Source organism: Rhinopithecus bieti, unplaced genomic scaffold, assembly GCF_001698545.2.
Source record: "Rhinopithecus bieti isolate Rb0 unplaced genomic scaffold, ASM169854v2 scaffold_42745, whole genome shotgun sequence".
NCBI lineage: Eukaryota > Metazoa > Chordata > Mammalia > Primates > Cercopithecidae > Rhinopithecus > Rhinopithecus bieti.
Genome location: NW_016819184.1, coordinates 1465321 through 1483292, shown reverse-complemented (window position 1 = coordinate 1483292; position 17972 = coordinate 1465321).

Below are 17972 nucleotides of genomic sequence, written 5' to 3'. Positions count from 1 at the left end.
CGGGGCGCGGCGCGCTCCGGCGCATGGGTCCCCGGGCCGCCGCGCGCTCCCCGCCACGCCGCACATCAAGGCCCGGCCGGCCGGCGGGCGCCTTCATTAGCAGCCTGAAATTATAATATTATGTTAAAGAACAAAGCTGCTCCCCGGAAAAATATGTGCTGCATATCTGACAAAGATAAATTGGATTATTCAAAATATTCTTGATGAAATGTTACATTTTGCAACTAATTATCAATCTGTTTTATCTGCAGACCAGCTGGGCATTTTTGTGCATGCACGACCTGCCTTCGCAATGATCTTAAGATGTCACTGTAGCGTTTACATCTTTTATTTCAAGATTTAAATAACTAGGAAGTAGCTAATGTAATTCACTGCTGAGAAGAAAGGCGAGCTCCTCGATTCCTTTCCAAAGCGATCTCCTCCTAATGAACTTCTCTGGACTGTGAGTAATGAGGCTTTATTCAAATAATGTTTAAGGAAGGCTCTGCCAGTGTAATTTCTAAAAAAGGGACCAATGTTTAATACATTTAAAACATCTCTATTCATACGATATTAGCTCAGGCAAGCCCACAGTAGCACTTGCCAAGGAGAATTCTGTGTAGCTCTTTCAGAGGAGAGAACCCTGAACTTGGCCTGGGTCAAGCCCCCAGTTCCCCTGCAAAGTAGGGAGCTTGGCGCTCCTTTTTATCTAGTGTTTTCCAGAGCCAATGCGTTTAAGGTACTCTGGGTTGATATAAACCCTCAGCATTAAGGAATTTCAGCATTCTGCCCCTCTCCCCATCAAAATCTCTCTCTGTTCTATCTTGGGGATTGTGTCAATATAGTTTTCCTGTTTTGTGAGCTCTATCTGGTTTGCAGCAGCAGAAAAACGGAATGGGACATATTCAGGGCCCTTCACATTTTCCTTGCGGGGCGGGGTGTGTGGTGGGGCTAGAAAATGCGCTTCATCTCTATGCATGGAGCAGTCAACCCTTTGCTTCATGTGAATGTAGTTTCCTTTTAGATGAAGGAGAAAGACTGTGTGCCCTTGTGCACAAACACACACAAGTGCTTTCCAGCATGTTCTGGTCATCATTTTGTGAAGCTCAGTGACAAATATAACAATGGCTTCCATTTGTTTAGCTCTCTTTGCTTTTTCGGTCTCAATAGACTCTTGATCATACTAGAAGGAAAAGGCAAGGCTGGGCATCATTCCCATTGTGCAGATGAGGTTGGGGAGGTTGAGGGAAGGAGGTGATGTGGCTTGCTCAGGGGTGCCCTGCCAGCTACAGGGCAGGTAGGGCTCCAAGGCTTTCCACACCCGGTACCCACACACGTGCTGAGTGGGTCACTGGGTAGAGGATGGAAGATGAAGTTATTACTGATGGGAGGAATCGTGGAGGAACCTGTCAGAATGTGAATTTCCCTTCTCAGTGGAGAGGTCTTCAAAGTAGCTACAAGGAAAATCAAGCAGATATTTTCCCGCTAAAAATGACAGAACATACATTCTTCTTGCTTTTCCAATTGATATCACTGTGACTGCTTTTCCATAAAATGATCCCCAGACAGGTTCTCAGGGCTGTCACTAAGCCTTTTGAAATTTTGCATGAAGGGAGCACTTCTGTGAGTGCTTTTCTCTATTTACCCATGTCATTTTTTTCTTCTCCTTTTTTGGCTTTGGTTATAAAATGTCTTTTGTTCAGATTGCACAAGAAAATTACATCTGACCTAACTCTCTGCCTGATTTGGCCCCTGAGTATTCCATGTTGGTATTCCTATGTTAATGGTCAAATTACAGAGATCAAATAGAAAGCTTTTCAAGAAAGACGGACTGGACTTTGCTAACACTGTGCTCTTTGATGACAATGTAATCTTCTGTTCTTAAACTGCTTGTTTTCTGCCCAGATGTTTCTTGGGTGGGAGTCCATGGTGGTCAGGACCCAGAGGCGCTGTGGCCCCTTGGAGTTCGGAGGAGACCCCTTCAGTCATCGTCCTTTTCCACTCAACCTCCTGGGGCTTCTGCCCAAAGTGACTTTTGGGCTCTCACCAGATGATGCCAAAAGCTCTGCATGGATAGTCAAATCTCTCTGTCACAGAGACCACAAGTTACAGAGTGCCAGATATTGGGGGGTCCTGTGGTTTTATTCTAAAATAATTTCTAATCTAAAAATTAGTTCATTTTTTTAGAAGTCATAAAATAGTTTTTCGTTGTTGTTTCCTTAGAGGAGTTATAGTGCATGTGTGTAAATTATTTACACACACAACCTGACAGTATGTGGCAAAGAAGACATGAGAAGTCTCCTGAATCAGTTTGCTGTCCATGCTTGTCCACCCAGAGACTGCCTAGAGCTCTGTCCTCCATTGGTTGCTGCCTAGCGTATCTGGGTCCACAATGATGCTTTGAAAAGTTCTAGTGATCATGGGTGGGCAAACTTTCTTTATGAAGGGTCAGACAATAAGTTTTTTTAGACTTGCAAGCTATGCTACTCTTTGCAACTACTCAAAGAGTAGTTGCATCTAGAAAGCAGCTGTAGATGATCTGTAAATCAATGAGCTGTATTCTGATACAACTTGATTTATAGGCATTGAAATTTGAATTTCATATAATTTTCATGTGTTGTGAAATACTGTTCTTTTTTATTTTTTTCCAACCATTTACAAACATAATAACCATTCTTAGTTGGTGGGCTGTACAAGAACAGTTGATGCCTCAATTTGGCCCACAGGCTGCATTTGGCCTACTCTGCCTGAGGGTTTAGCATACATCACTCCAGCTGTTCTTAACTCTCTTGTTGCTCTTCCTGGAGTGAGCGAATAATTTTTTTTTTAACAGATCTGTATCTTCTTACAAAATATTAGGCTTTCTATTACTTTTCTATAGTTGTTTAACAAATTACCACAAATGTAGTGACTTCAAATAACACTTATTTATTATCTCACAGTTTAGTAGGTCACAAGTCTGGTGAGCTTGGCTGGATCCTCTGCTTGGGGTCTCATGAGGCCAAAATCAAGGTACTGGAGTGGCTCATTTCTTATCCTGAGGCTCTGGGGAAGAATCTGCTTCTGAGCCCATCCAAGTTGTCATCAGCCATCAGCTCCCTGCAGCTGTAGGACTGAGATCTGTTTCCTTGCTGGCTCTTGGCTGGGGGCTGCTCTCAGCTGCTAGATGCCATCTATATCCCTTGCCATGTGGGCCTTCGGTCCTCAGGACAGCAAGGGCACCCCCATCCTACTCACAGTTGTAACCTCTCTGACTTCCTCTTCTGCTGCCAGCCTTAGAAAGTTCTCTGCTTTTAAAGGCCTTGTCTGATTAGATCATTCTCACTCAGATAATCTGTCTGTGTTAAGGTCAACTGATTAGTAACTGTAATCACATCTGCAAAATCCCCTCTGCCCCGTAATGTAATATAATCACCAGTTTCACATCTCACTGTATTCACAATTCCCCCCACACTTAAAGGGGAGGGGTTATATGGGGTGTGGACTGCTGGGAATTGTTTTTAAAATTCTGCCTATCTTACGCTGCAAAGATTCCTTATCTGTTAGGATGATTCAAGTCACAAGTTTAAATTACATGGCTTCAGCTAGTGGAGAAACTCTAATAAGTTAAAGGATTCACTGAATTCTGGATCCTAAACTAAAGAACAGAAAGGGATCTGGACTAACCTCCCTCCTCAGCTGCTGGGATAGACTGTGACTAGATAAGGAGGAAGGAGAGACTGAGGGACAGGAAAAGTGAAAGGGCAGGAGAGCTGGTAAGGAGGGGCACAGGTCTTTCCTAAGGACTGTCTGTGCTGACAAGTTTTGAGAAAACTCCACACTGCAAAGCCTTCAAAAGTACCTATTAACCCCGAGGAGTTTTTGTGTAAAATCACACATATTTTCTCTCTCTCATGCACACATACTTATCCATTTCACAAATATTTACTGAGCACCTACCCTACACCAGGGAAGGGCCAGATGCTATAAAGGTGAAAGTGAAGGGGGCAGAAGCCCAGGCTGAGGTTACAGCTTAATGGGGCAGTACGTTGGCTTCCTGCAGCTGTTGTAACAAATTGGCACAAACGAAGATGGCTCAGAATAACAGAAATGTATTGTCTCATATTTCTGGAGGTTGAAAGTCTGTAATCAAGGTTTCTGCAGGGCTGAGTTCTCTAGGAAGGCTCTAGGGGCAAATCTATTCCAGGCCTGTCTGTTTCTATTGTGGCTGGCATTCCTTGGCTTGCGGCCACATCATGGCAATCTCTGCCTCTATCTCTGCTTGGCATTCTTTCTGTGTTCAAATCTCTCTTTTGTTATATGGACACCAGTCATTGAATTAGGCCCCACCTTAATGCAATATGACCTCATTTTGATTACTCTGCAGAAACTCTATTTCCAAATAAGGTCACATTTATATATCCTAGGGGTTGGAACGTAGACACATCTTTCTGGGAGACACACTGGAACCTACAACAGGCAGACCATTGAGTAAATAAGCTATTTGAAGCAGTACCCATTTGTCAGCTGTTTCTTCATGGTGAGGCTCCTGTACCTAGACTTGTCCCTGTTTCTTCCTTGTAGGCATTTGCTACCACCTCGAGATCTTCAGAATAATCTGTTACCATACAATCATTGATAAATGATATGGATATTACTGAAGATTTCATCAGGAGCTTGCTTTGCTCACCTCATGGGAAACAACATTGTATTCCCCAAAGCCATTCCTGCCACCCCATCCTGAGGGTTCTTCTCTGGACTCTCATGCATGCAGCTGCCCCTCCTCCTCCTTCAGTGGCTTTCCCTTGGGAATTTGGGTTACTCTCTTTGTAATCAGTGCAGTTCTGCTCTGCCCCATCCCCGTTCCAAACCTTGCAGATGACCCCAAGACCACCCCTCTGCCTTGCCCACACCTCAGTGTAAGGAAGGCCCCTTTGTCACTGGAACCTGCTGTGTTAGGGACCTCACCTGTCCGCCCCAAGCAGCTTAGCAGTGTGTTCAACCTGTAGATGTAAAGGTTGTCCCTAAGAGGAATTTTGGTGAGTAAGATTGGCCCAGGTGATAAGAGAGAGCCAGGGAAGTGAGGAGGGGAACAGAAAATTTGTGTGAGGAGACACTTCAGAGGGATTGCAAGACCAGGGGGCAACCCCTGCCCTCCTGTAGGCTCTGAAATGGTCAGGACGTGTCAGAGCACATGGGTCTCCTGGGAGGAGCAATGCTGGGCAGGTCAGAGCCTGGGAGGAGCAATGCTGGGCAGGTCAGAGCTGCCAGCTCACCCAGTGCTGAGAGCCACAAGCAAGGGATGGGGCATCTAAGCATCAGGGCAGTGCGCCTGGATGGGCTGTGTGGCCTCAGGGGAGGGTGAGAGCATCTCAGCTCTGGCCAGGGACTTCTGACAAGGGCCACTGGTGGGAGGTGATTGCATTTTCTCCAAATCCTTCTCTATGTTTTTCATCACACTGTTGATCTTAACTTGTGCTAGATTTGCTGTCCTTTGAAATTCAACTTTTTTTTTGAGCTTTCACCTAATCTTAGTCCATTTTGCTGCTGTAAAAAAGCACCATAAACTGAGTGGCTTATAAACAACAGAAATTTATTTCTCACAGTTCTGGAAGCTGGGAAGTCCAATTCAAGGCATTGCAGCTTCATTGCCTGCTGAGGGCCTGCTTCTCGGCTTGTCATTGTGGCCTCACATGGTGGATGGGACCAGCTAGCTCTCTGGGCCTTCTTTTATAAGGACATTAATTCTAATCACAAGGGCTCCACCCTCATGATTTAATCCCTTCCCAAAAGGTCCTACCTCCTAGTATCATCACCTTTGGGGGTTTGGATTACAACATACGAATTTTGGAGAAACACAAGCATCAGGTCATGGCGGCACTGTGTAGCCAGTCTCAGAATTTGGGGTGGGGAGGATGTCCTAGCTGAAAGTTGTGGTTTCTAGGAGTTTCAGCTGAAGGGCCCACTCCACAGGGACCTGCTTTCTACCTGTAGCTTCTTGAGTGGAGGCTCCATGAAGGCAGGGCCAGGTTCTGCTTGTCTGAGCCTCAGGTACTGGCCAGATGCAGGGCTGAGTCCCAGTCAATGATGTGCCAGTGAATGACTGAGTGGCAAATCATGCCTGTCCGTTGGGTTGTTAGGAATAGGGGCCGTCCTGAGGCACACAGAGCAGGTCTCAGCTCCTACTCTTCTCTTTAGCTTTGCCCAGGTGAGCAGCGCTCAGAGCTGCCTGTCAACAAGGGGCATGCTCTCTGCAGGTGGGAAATTTTCCTCTTCAGATGGTGAGTAGTCATAGTTCTGCTAGGGGCTTGGTTTCCGGTTGGCTGGGAAATTGGAAACCGGACAAGACACCTGGAATTGTAAGTTACCCTTGGACTCGAGTGGTGCTTAGCCATACACTTGGAACAGCTGGTGAGCAGGCACACATTACTTCTGCATTAAGTCTTTTTAAGGATACTGGGAAATAGGTATAGAGTTTCCTTTTCATATTACAGATCAGAAATGGAGGCTCAGAGATGACAAATGATTTTTCCAAGATTATCTCCCTAGAAAGTAGAGATGGGTGTGTAATGATGTGAGGTCTGGGCTTGGAGCTCAGACAAGCCTGGGGTACTCACACCAGCCCACTTGCCAGCTGGGTGGGTCTCTACTTCTTCCTCTTCAGAGCGGAGATAATGGTCTTGCCTGATTGGGTTGTTGAGAGTTGTTGATGAGCGCGGATATCGTTCACCCATCATTCCCCAGGTGTGAGTGCAGGGACTGAGTACAGAAGTGGCCATGATAAACTCAACCTCTGGCTCGGAGTGCTGTGTCCACTTGGTGATGACTATTATCACCATGAGACTTAAATTCTGGTCTTTAGGCTCCAAATGGTCAGTGACCTTCCTCCCCCCTCCCCCCTGCCTCTGAGGAGTGTTCATGTTGTTTCCTGAACTTCCTCTAAATTAGACCCTGTGATATATCAGATGCTGGAAACTTACAGAGGACAAAGAGGCCCAGGGAGAAAGTTGGAAGAACCATTAGGGTGGGCTTCGAAGGGTGCTCAGGTGGGATTCGCCATTCCTCCTCCTCCACTCCCAAAGTTGTATCCTCCACACCATCACAACAACCACCAGCACTTTCCACGTCCCGTTATTTTATTTAATGCTCATAATAGCCCGACTAGGTAAGCATGATGATGATTATTAATGAATTTACAGTTTTCAAATGGGGAAGTTGAAGCTTAGGATAACTACTGGTCTCTATGCTACTGCTGTAGGGACTTGCCTTCTCCTGGGATCTGTGTGCATGTATGTCATATATGTATTGTGCATGTGTGTGTGTACATATGTATGGGTGTGTTTGTATGTGAGGGTTTTTTGGGCCTGGAGAAGCAGTCTCAGTGGTGCTGTGGTTCGCCTCTACCACCCGAGCCCACAGAGAGGCCCAGAACCTTGGAGCCACATCCTTTCTTCAAGCACAGCAGGGATTTTGGGGGGTAAACTGCACAGGCCAGAAACAAGGCTGGCCCTAGCCTTGTCCATCTTCTTGGGGCCTATGGAGACCATCCTGAGGTCCCTCCTCCCAGTTTGCCTGTGTTGGCCCAGACAGGCCCTTTGGTTGGCAGCATCCAGTACTGTGCTGAGCCAGGCTGTCTCTGGTTCGTGTGGCAGGAGGGACTGGGAGTCCACTGTCCCCAGCAACCTCTGTGTGCAGGAGTCAAGGCCAGAGGTAGAGATCTGCTCCTTGGTAGCAGGAGAGCAGAGGACAGAAACATCCCGGGGCCTTCATGCATCCTCTGACCACCCTGGGCTGGGTCTCACCTGCCAGCGCGCCAGGCAACAGTCCATTCTGGTTTTAGAACTACGACGTCCAGTACGGTATCGATCAGCCACATGTAGCCATTTAAATGGAATCAATTAATTGATTGTCAATCAACCCATTAAGCTAATTAATTAAAATGAGATTAAACCTCCATTTCCTCAGTGGCAGTTACCACATTCAAGTGCTCAGCACAAACAGAATATTTTTCTTATTGCAGGAAGTTCCATTGAATGTTGTTGCTCTAGAGGACAGCTCCAAGCACATCCCTGTCACCTGGGTCAGATGAGTGACTGTGGCGGAGATTTCAGGGACCTTCATGTCTCCTGTAACCCCTGGCTTTGTTCTTGAGCCCCATCTATACTGACCACAGGGTCAAGGCCTCCACGCTGTGCCCATCATCCAAAGCCTTCACGGGCAAGGCCAGGCTGTTAGATTTCATCTGACATGTGGGAGAAGACAGGCTGAGGACAGGGGACCACCTTTGTTCCTTTTTTTTTCCAATATGCCAGCCGCTGTGCTGCACATTTTACATGACAGTAACAACAGTAAATAATCATCACAGCCGTTTGTTGGATGCTTAACATGTGCTGGACACTGGAATTTCCCTTGTGAGCCCTCAGTGCCCACCCAGGAGCTGGGGCTACCATGGTTCTCACGGAGAGACTGAAATCCCCCAGACTGGGAGTCACACCCAAGCTTCCCTCGTCAGTAACGGCGGGATGCGATTCTGGTTGAATTCTGTCTGTAAAACCCACTGCCAAGCAATCCCCACAGTCTCATGTTCCCCTTTTTATTGGAATAATGATAACCCTTTAGCCTGCACCTTAACATATATACTTTCCCCTGTTGAACATCACTTGGGGTGATTTTGCGGGAAATCTAGACATGGACTTCGTCGGCTTGTGTCGATGTCCTCCACATCCCCTGCCTTGTTTTTGCTTTCCTTGGCGGATTCTCAGACGCTCTTAATTTAAAATCTTATCATTTCCATTTGTAAAGCTGTCATCTTTTGGAAAGTTAAGACCGTTTGTCTTCAGGTGATTATGCAGGTTCTTTCCCCTCTGAAGGACAAACAGTTTACATTGAGTATTAGCATCCTTAGAGAAACCAGGACCAGCTAACTTAATTGTACACATCAAGATAAACTCCAAGTATGGTTTTCCTTCACAGGAACCATCAATGGTATTTTCTGGAGAGAGGTTTGTGTTTAAAATCCCCAGTCAATCAGTGCTTCACTCTCAGGAGGAAATTAAAGAAACCACTTGAAAATGGCTGAGAAATAGAAACAAACAAACAAACAAACAAACAAACAAACAAACCCAAACTCTCTTGGCTCCAGCAGGCATTCTGAAAAGGTGGACAGAAGGTCAGCTGAGTGCGAAATGCTGTTCTCCACTCTCTGGTTGTCCCTGGGCACAGCGGGCCCAGTGGCTCTGTGGTGAGGGAGACGGAGTGGCTGCTTTAAAGATGACTTTTGGTGGCCACTGCAGTCTCTTAAGATTGTAAAATACATGCAGCAAGCACGGGCGGGGAAAAGGACTCTCGCTTGGGCTGGTCTTTAGAAAATGGAAACAACCTCACTATCTACGAAGAGGTCAGTTTGCGCCCGATTTGGTTTTAATGCTAAATCCTATGAAATGTTCTTAAGCAGAAAAACCAATTTCCCAGAAGTCTCAGATGTACACTGTAACTCTTGTATTTGAACTGAATCTTGGTAGAGTTAAATAATTGAGCTTGCTTTCTTTAAGTGATACAGATGTATTTCATGCTAGGAATTACGCGTGAACCAGAGGGTGCTGATAGGAGGCGGGACAGGAGCCTCTTGAGGTCATGCCTACCAAAAAGGGTGGGGCCAGGGTGGCACCAAATCCCAGTCATCTTTCCATCCAGAATAAATCAGGAGGGGTGGGAACCAGGTACAGGATCAGAGCTGGAATAGGCTGTGTTGATGCAAAGGAAAGTGAGCACAGGCTTTGAGAGGATAGGGAGATGGCCTGACACATGCCGGTTCTGAAGAGGAGGAAAGGAAGGGACACGTGCGTGACCTCATCACAACTTATCCAGATTCCCTATCTCCTGCTTGGGTTGATCCGGGATCTGCAACTTTTCAGAGTCTCAGTTTTCCATCTGCAAAATGGGAGTTCATTTTCTCCATTGGTAGCATTTGTTGACTGTATTGGGCGCTGGGAGGTGGCAGCGGACAAGATAGATAAAGCCCTGGTGGTGGAGGCAGACAGTTAGGAAGCCAACAAGTATGTAAATGTGTTTGGTGTGGAAAGTGCTAGAAGGAAGAACGCGGTTAACAATTGTATCTGATTCCTAGCGTCCTTGCGGGGATGGAATATGTGAACACAGCAAGGAGCCCAGTGAAGTGCTCTAGAAATGTTAGCTTTCCCTACTCTGGGTTGTAACCATACCATTGCCATTCTTATCAGTGTCATCAGCACTGTCTTCATTAAGTAAGGAAGAGGGTGGAGAAACAGCAGGAAAATCAGAAGCGAGGGGAAAGAAATGAAGGTAGAAACATGAGGGCTGGTGGGGGTAGGAGGGTTCTGGGTTTATACCCGCTGAGACATGGGCACATTGCGCTTGCTTTCTTCCCTTCTCAGCCTGGCCTTCAGCCCGTGCCCAAGCGCCCCCACCTCAGCTTGTCTAGGGGTGCTTTCAGCGAAGCTCTTGGGCCAGGGACATAGCCTGGACCCTGTGGCTCTGCACATGAATACAGGAGGCATTTACGACTGGTTTGGGCACAACTCTGGTGTGGGCACCGCCCTGTTGCTGAGAGGCCAGTGAAAGGTGAGGTTTGTTCACTGGGCAGTTTGCTCAAGTTGAGAGCAGGGAGAACCCCTAAATGCAGAGAGACAACCATTCATGTTAATTTTGTCCTTGCCTTTCCAAAGCTGGCCCTGGGGGTGCATTCATACTGAAACCATGGTCCCTACGGGCCTAGGCATCTGGACGGCCCTCCTGGCCCGCCTTCAGGTTGGAAAATGGCTGTTAGTGATCCAGCCTTCGTTAGAGTGTTTTTAACAGCTGAATGTTTGCTTTGCCAATTTAGAATACAAGGTCCGTAAGGAAGGCATCGATAACCCCCGTTGTAAGGGATGATGTGACGGGTGTAGATAGAAAGCAGATGAGGGTTACTTGGAGGTAAAATGTGGTTTTCCATGCTCACAATTGAGGCCCTGAAATCCAAGCTCCCCCTGAGTTTCAATGGCCTGTATTTGTTTGCTTATTTTGGCTGCTCTCTCTGCTGTTGGAATCTCCTCTCGCTCCCCTCTAGCAGGGCCAAATGACACACATCTAATCTAAGGTTCCAGGGCCGCTGCTGTCACCAAGCAGCTGTGTGACCTGGGCAGCCTGCTCAGATTCTCTGGAGTGCTAGCGGTTTCCTCCTCTTAAAGGGAGGGAGTCGTGCCCAATGTACGAAGTCAACCTTCCCACTGCAGAATTCTGTGATTCCATGGTAGCTGGCTTCATTTGGAGAGCTTGGTCAACACACGATGAGATCACTGGAGATCACTCAGGGTCTGTGAAGTGAGGCAGGGAACTAGTGGGTTAATTATTATTATTATTTTTGGCCCATTCTATATTTGGACAAAAGCACATTGGGCGTACTTTGGTCTCTGGCTGTCAAGTCCTCGTTACATTTATTTTGTTTAATTCTTCCAGAAAGTCCTGGTAATACGTTCATTAACTTCCATCTATAAGTAAAGCCTTTGTGTGAAGAGGACTCCATTCACCAAAGAGGGCCTGACCTTCAGAGGTGAACTGTTGTTACCAAGCAGGCTCCAATCTAGTGGCTTGGCTGACCTTGGTTGACCTCAGGGTGATGAGAAGGGTTCTCTTGTCCTCATTGTGCTGCAGCCCACAGGGGACATTGCTTTTGGCTTTTATCCAGAAAGAATGAACAGTAAATAAATGAAGAAGTACATTAGGCTGAACCGCTGACGTTTGTATGCAGGGTAGTAAATGTTTGTAGATGAAGAGCAGCAGAAGATTTTTTAATAAATGCTTTTGTGATGGATTTTGTACTAAATCATTTCTTTACATTTCGACTAAAACCAACAGCTTAGATAATGGATCTGATGTTCATACCATGCATATATTCTGGTTTGATAAATCTTCTGCTAAGAGGACCTCCATGAAGCTGGATTCCCTCTGGACCGGGAGAAGATTGTATGTGGAATAAATTAACATGAGGGAAGTTCGGGGAGACCTGGGAAGGTCCAGACCCCGGCCGTGCTCCGACTCACGCCCTGCTCAGCTCTGTGCTGAGGCTGAATTGACGGTCTCCTTGGTTTTCAGTTTGGGGCTGGACTGTGTTAAATAAACCTAGTGGTAGAAATGGCTTTATGATGGTTCTATTTTCTGAATATTTACTCAAGAAAGCAAGAGACAGCCTGGGAGGAAAATGAAGGGGCTAGCGAGTCAGCGTGTGGAGGGCCATTGTGAATGAAGTGTCCTTTCTTCCCCTCTTCCTGGTCATCCCCCTCTTCTCGTCGAAGACACTAAATGGGGACAAGAGTGCTGATCCCTCTGGCCCTGGACGCAGTGTGGTTGCGTCTGTTGCCGGCAAGCCCAGGTTGAGTGGTGGATTCTTGCTTCCTTGTTCTGGCCTTTGTGGCCTGGGCTAGTCTCTCTAGCTGTGGACCACGTGGTGTCTCCCCACCACACTCTGGGCAGTTTCTTCCCGTCCTTTGCCCACTTCGCATCTTCCGCATGCAGAAAACTCTTCTTCTTCCTAAAAGATGCTCAAATACTGCTTCCTCCTGGAGCCTCCCTCTCCTCCCTTTGCTGCAGGCAGAGACGGGTCCTCTTGACTGTGTCTGACCCTCATTTTCTGTCTTCTTGGACAGCATCACCTGCAGTGTCAAGGAACTTCTTGCGGTAGAGTCTGTGTATCGCCAGCCATCACCAGGAGTGCAGTGCCACATAATACAGACTCCTGAATCCGAATCTCTAAACAGGAGCCCAGGAATCTGCATATCTAACAAGTGTCTGTTATAATTTGGTGGTAAGCTCCTTGGGGGCAGGGGCTGTCAAGGTCATTTTCATCCTAGTGCCTAGCACCAATGAGGTACCCAGAAGGTGAGTGTGGAATGAATGAAGAAAGGAACAAATGAGGAAAGCAAGCTGTGAATCAGAACGAAGCCCTCATCTCACATTTTATTGTGACTTTGTAAGTGTCATGTAGCCTTCAGAATGATGAGTGGCCTCCATCCTGGTCCATTATGGTGTAATAGATTAAGCCATCCTTCAGAAAAAAATTAAGGAGCCTTGACAATGATAATTGCCGTTAATATCACTCTGGACATAGGTTTACTGACTGATGAGTTTAGAAAATTTGCTTCTAAAACAACATTAAGTAACGTGAAAAATAGCCAACGGGAAGGTCAGAGAGGTGGGCGTGGCCTCGCGCTCAGAGGCATGTGTGGGGAGAGAAATTGCATCTGTGGGACCAGACGGGAGTTCCTCAGTAAGGCCACCCCACTGGGCCAGGCCCGGGCTGTGCATTCACTGTAGACTGCAGCCCAGGGCCATGCACAAACATGGTGGGGCCCAGACCCCAGTGCATGGTGAGACACCATACAGGCTGTGACGGCCTGCCAGCACCTTCTTGCTCTGATTTTCCTCTTCCCGTTTTACATACTCACTCTCTCTGGTGAATAGTCCTTGGCAGGTTTCCCGAGATATCAAATTCCAGGAGAGAAAATACACAGGTCATGTGTACGGACTAAATAGAACTCTTAGTTGGAAACGACTTTTGTCAAGTGTCTGGGAATCTGCTCCGCCTTCAGCTACAAGTTAATCAGACATAGAGCAGCATGTCCGGAACTTGGGCAAGGGGCCCTCTTCTGCCCTCTGTCACCTGCCTGACTCACCCTGGGCAGGTTACAACCTTTCTTGGGGCTGCAGGTTTCTCATCTCTCTAATTAGGGCCTTGGACGAGCTAGGCCAGGTTCCTTCCAGGTCTAAGAGCATGTAATTCTATCCACCTGCCTTCAGTCCCAAGCCACCACCCTCTACAGATGGGATTCATAATTCTGGGCTGCACTTAAAATACTTAGCTGGGTTGTGTGGCTGCTGTAAAATAACCTTTAGCTTGCCTTGCAACTTGTTTGGACTTTTATCTAATCACAGAAACAGTGGAGGTGAGTGCTTTAAAAAACGTTTACTATGTAGGAGAGCTTACACTGGAGTGCTTTCTGTGCTGACTGTGGCGACTTACTGGGCATGTTTGCAGGTCTGGGAGATATTACACAGATGACTGGGGAAGCGTTTCCACATGGGGTCATGGACAAGCAGCAGGGAGACGGGAGTGGCAAATGCTTTGTGGGCCAGGGTGACGTGTCAGGAGGTGTTTGGCTCCCAGCTTTGGTTTTCTCATCTGTAATACAGGATCACACATTTTTTCTAGGGTTGTGTGAGTAGCAAATGCAGCAATAGTTCTTGCATATATGTGCAGAGCACTTAGAGTGGAGCTGGGACATAGTGAGAGCTCTATGAATATCAGATGTTATCATCACCACGAGCTATACTAATATTCTTCGCCTACTTTCCTCTCGTCACAAACATTATCTTTAGTATTGGGAGGAAAGTCGTTTCTGATTTCAAAGCCCTGGTGACCTGATTCTCCTGGGGAACTTTGGCATCAAGATATGGTACTGATCCCCAAAGGCAGAGGCAGTGTATTAGTTCATTTTCACGCTGCTGGTGAAGACATACCTGAGACTGGGCAATTTATGAAAGAAAGAGGTTTAATGGACTTACAGTTCCACGTGGCTGGTGAGGCCTCACAATCATGGTAGAAGGCAAGGAGGAGCAAGTCACGTCTTTCATGGATGGCAGCAGGCAAAGAGAGGGAGCTTGTGCGGGGAAACTCTCCCTTATAAAACTGTCGGATCTCTTGAGACTTATTCACTATTATGAGACAACATGGGAAAGACTTGCTCCCATGATTCAGTTACCTCCCACCAGATTCCTCCCACAACACGTGGGAATTTAAGATGAGACTTGGGTGAGGATATAACCAAATCATATCAGGCAGAAAGAAGACAGCAGGAAGGAAGGCTCAGGAGCTTCTGACTCCTGGATATTTGATTAGGGAGTAGCTGGACTCAACCTTTGTTTGGCCCTGAGTCCACCATGGTTTCAGCACAGGAAGTTTTATAGCTCACAACAACCCAAGATACCAAGAATGAGACAAACTCTCCTGCGGGCTGGGGTGGTCCTGGGTATTACTGGCTTTTCCAGGGGCCCTGGCTGTGCTCGGGATGAGTTTCCACTGGGGCAGTTGTGTCCTGTAAGGCACTCTCTGTGTGGGTGCATCCACCCTGGCCCATCAGCACCTTGGGGACAGGGCCTGGGCTGGGACCTGCAAGTTCTCAGGAGCTTTGTTGGATAGGTGAAAGGGCGAGGGCTACACCTGCCACTCTCCAGGAGATACATGGTCTGGTGCAGCTCTTTCTGAGTGTGGGGCCTGCAAGGTCTTGCCCAGTGCCCCCCACGTAGCTGCACCAGCCCCATCCTGAGTTTATGACTCCTGGGGAGGAGGGTGGGCTTATTGTGAGCAAAGTGCTCCCCACTGTTTGTGCAGCCATTGTGTGATCCCCTGACCCTTGACTCTTGTTGCCTGCAGTGACATTTGGCAGCAGTATTTTTTAGGCAGCTCTATTGAGGTACAATTAACATATCATAAAATGTGTCTGTTTTAAGTACATGTCAATGATTTTTAGTAAATTCACAGAGTTGTGTATCCATCACCATCATCTAAATTCAGGACTTTCTCATCAGCCTGAAAAGATCCCTTGTGCCTATTTGCAGCTCTTCTCCATTCCCATCCCAGCCCCAGGGAGCCACCCTCTACTTTCTTCCTCTATAGATTTGCCTTTCCTGGATATTTCATATCAATGAAATCATGCAATATGTGGTCTTTTTTCAGCAACATTATTGATTAATCTCCCTCCTGGTTCTTGGCAGGAAACCATTTGTATTTATGTTTGGAAAGGACCCGGGTCAGGGAGACACAGCTGCTCTTGCTGATATCGGCTGTGACCACACACTTGCCTGGATGGCCCCATCCAGCCCCTCCTGCTCACCTGCCACTCAGGGGCCATTTGTTCTTGCATCTCTTTCTCTATCCTTGATCTTGCTGCTGAGAATTGGACCCCTGTTTCTGTTTGGTGATGCACAGGTGCCTTCACTCCATGCATCTAGATCAGAACTCATCTGCCCTCTCCTCCTTCTGCATTAGTGAAGAGCATGGTCTTCCTTGGAGGGCAGATTTTTAGGTGGCCCTGTGCTCCTTGGTGGCCCTCTGTGGCTTGCTTCTAAACAGTAGTGGGGTCTGTGACTTGCTTCTAAACAACAGAACACAAGGTAGGTGACGGGATGTATGTGATTATATGACTATGTGATATAGACCATAGTGCCAGTCTTGCTGGGTCTCTCTCTCCCTACTGGCTCTGAGGAAGCAAGTAGACACATCACTGGACTGGAACTGCACCTCAGCCTGTTGAAGCTGAGGGTGGCCCCCAGGCAGCAGCCAACAGAAAAGTCAAAGCTGTTTACAGCTGTGAGGAGCCAAATCCTGCCAACAACCACGAGCATGGGCACATGAGTCCTTCCATTGAAGCCCTGAGATGAGACCCCTGTTCCAGTTGACACTTCGTTTGCAGCCTGGTGAGACCCTAAGCAGTACACCCAGCTGGGCTATGCCTGGACTCCTAACCCACAGAAACTGTGAGATAATAAATGATTGCAGTGGGCTCCTTTTAGTATCCCTGCCCACAGTCTCTTCCAACCCACCTTCCCCCTTCAGTGCCAGCTCCACCCTGATGCCCTGCACACCACCGCCTGCAGAAAAGGACAAGGCCCTCACTATGGCCTATAAGGATGTAACAGCCCAGTCCCAATATCCTCCTCCAGTTTTATCTCTGCTCCTCCTGACCACATCCCCATGCTCCGGCCACCCTGAACCACTTGGTCATCCTAAGACAATCTGGGCTTACCCCACCTCTGTGATTTGGCATCTGCTGTTCTCTCTGCCTAGGATGCTCTTCCGTCTCTTCTCAGCCTGAAAAGCGTGTTCATTCTTCACAACCTCAGGTCCAATATCATCTCTTTTTGAAAGCTTCTGTGGACGCCTTAGACAGGAAGAATTTGGACTTTAATTGGTATACTGCTCTTTCCTTGCGTCCACTGATGCTGACATTGTATTTTAGTCTGTCCTCCAGTGCCCCCACTGGAGTATGGACAGTGGTTTAGACGTGTTCTTCCAACGTGTCTTCTTTCCCTGGTTCCCCCACTCTAGTGCCAAGCACCTCTGATGTTCAATAAACATCTTTGGAATGAGTCCTGCAGTGAATAGCCGGCTGACCACTTCAATACGTGAGACAGAACCCCCAGGTGAACCATGGGCCATGGGCTTCCTAACGACCCTTGGTTTGTAGGGAGTTAGGTGTGCAGGTCGGGTGGATGGGGGCAGTATGGGAGGTGAGTTTCGAACGTTGGGGTTCACTGGGGTCAGCTTTACAGATCTGAAGGTCATGATCCCTCTCTTACTGAGGCTGTTGCTCTCCCAAGCACAGTGGCCATGAGACCTACAGCCCCTGCTTTTCTTTCTGCTTCAGTGCCCTCCTCCATCCACTGCTGGTGGCCCCAACACGTGGATGACAACTTGATAAAAGTCTCAAACTGTATGGAAAGGGTCTGAGATACTGACGAGCACTATCATTAAAATCGTGCCCACTCACCCGATAGATCCCCTTCCCCTCCCTGCGTATTTTCCTCCCCAGCACTCTGGTGTACGTGCTTTCTTCATTAATTTGCTTGTTTTCAGTCTCCCCCAGTTAGACTCTAAGACCCGTGAGGGCAGGCATCTCTCTGTTCCAGTAATTTCTGTATCCGTGTGCCTGGAGTGATGTGGAGGGTGCCCATCCCACTGCATAGCTCTCCCTACACCTGGCCGCCTCCCTTCTTGATCTTTCTAAAATTCAAACATATCATGTTGTCCCTTTGCTTAAACAATTTTATTGTCTCCCCATTCACTTTAGGATGAAGAAAAATAATCTTTACTTCTAAACATGGTTCATTTTATTAACTTATCCCACCCAGATTAAGGTAAAAAAAAAAAAACAAAACCAAACTCTCCTTTTGTCAATTATACTCTAACTCAAATTATCATTCTAGCCCTAACCTAAAGTCTG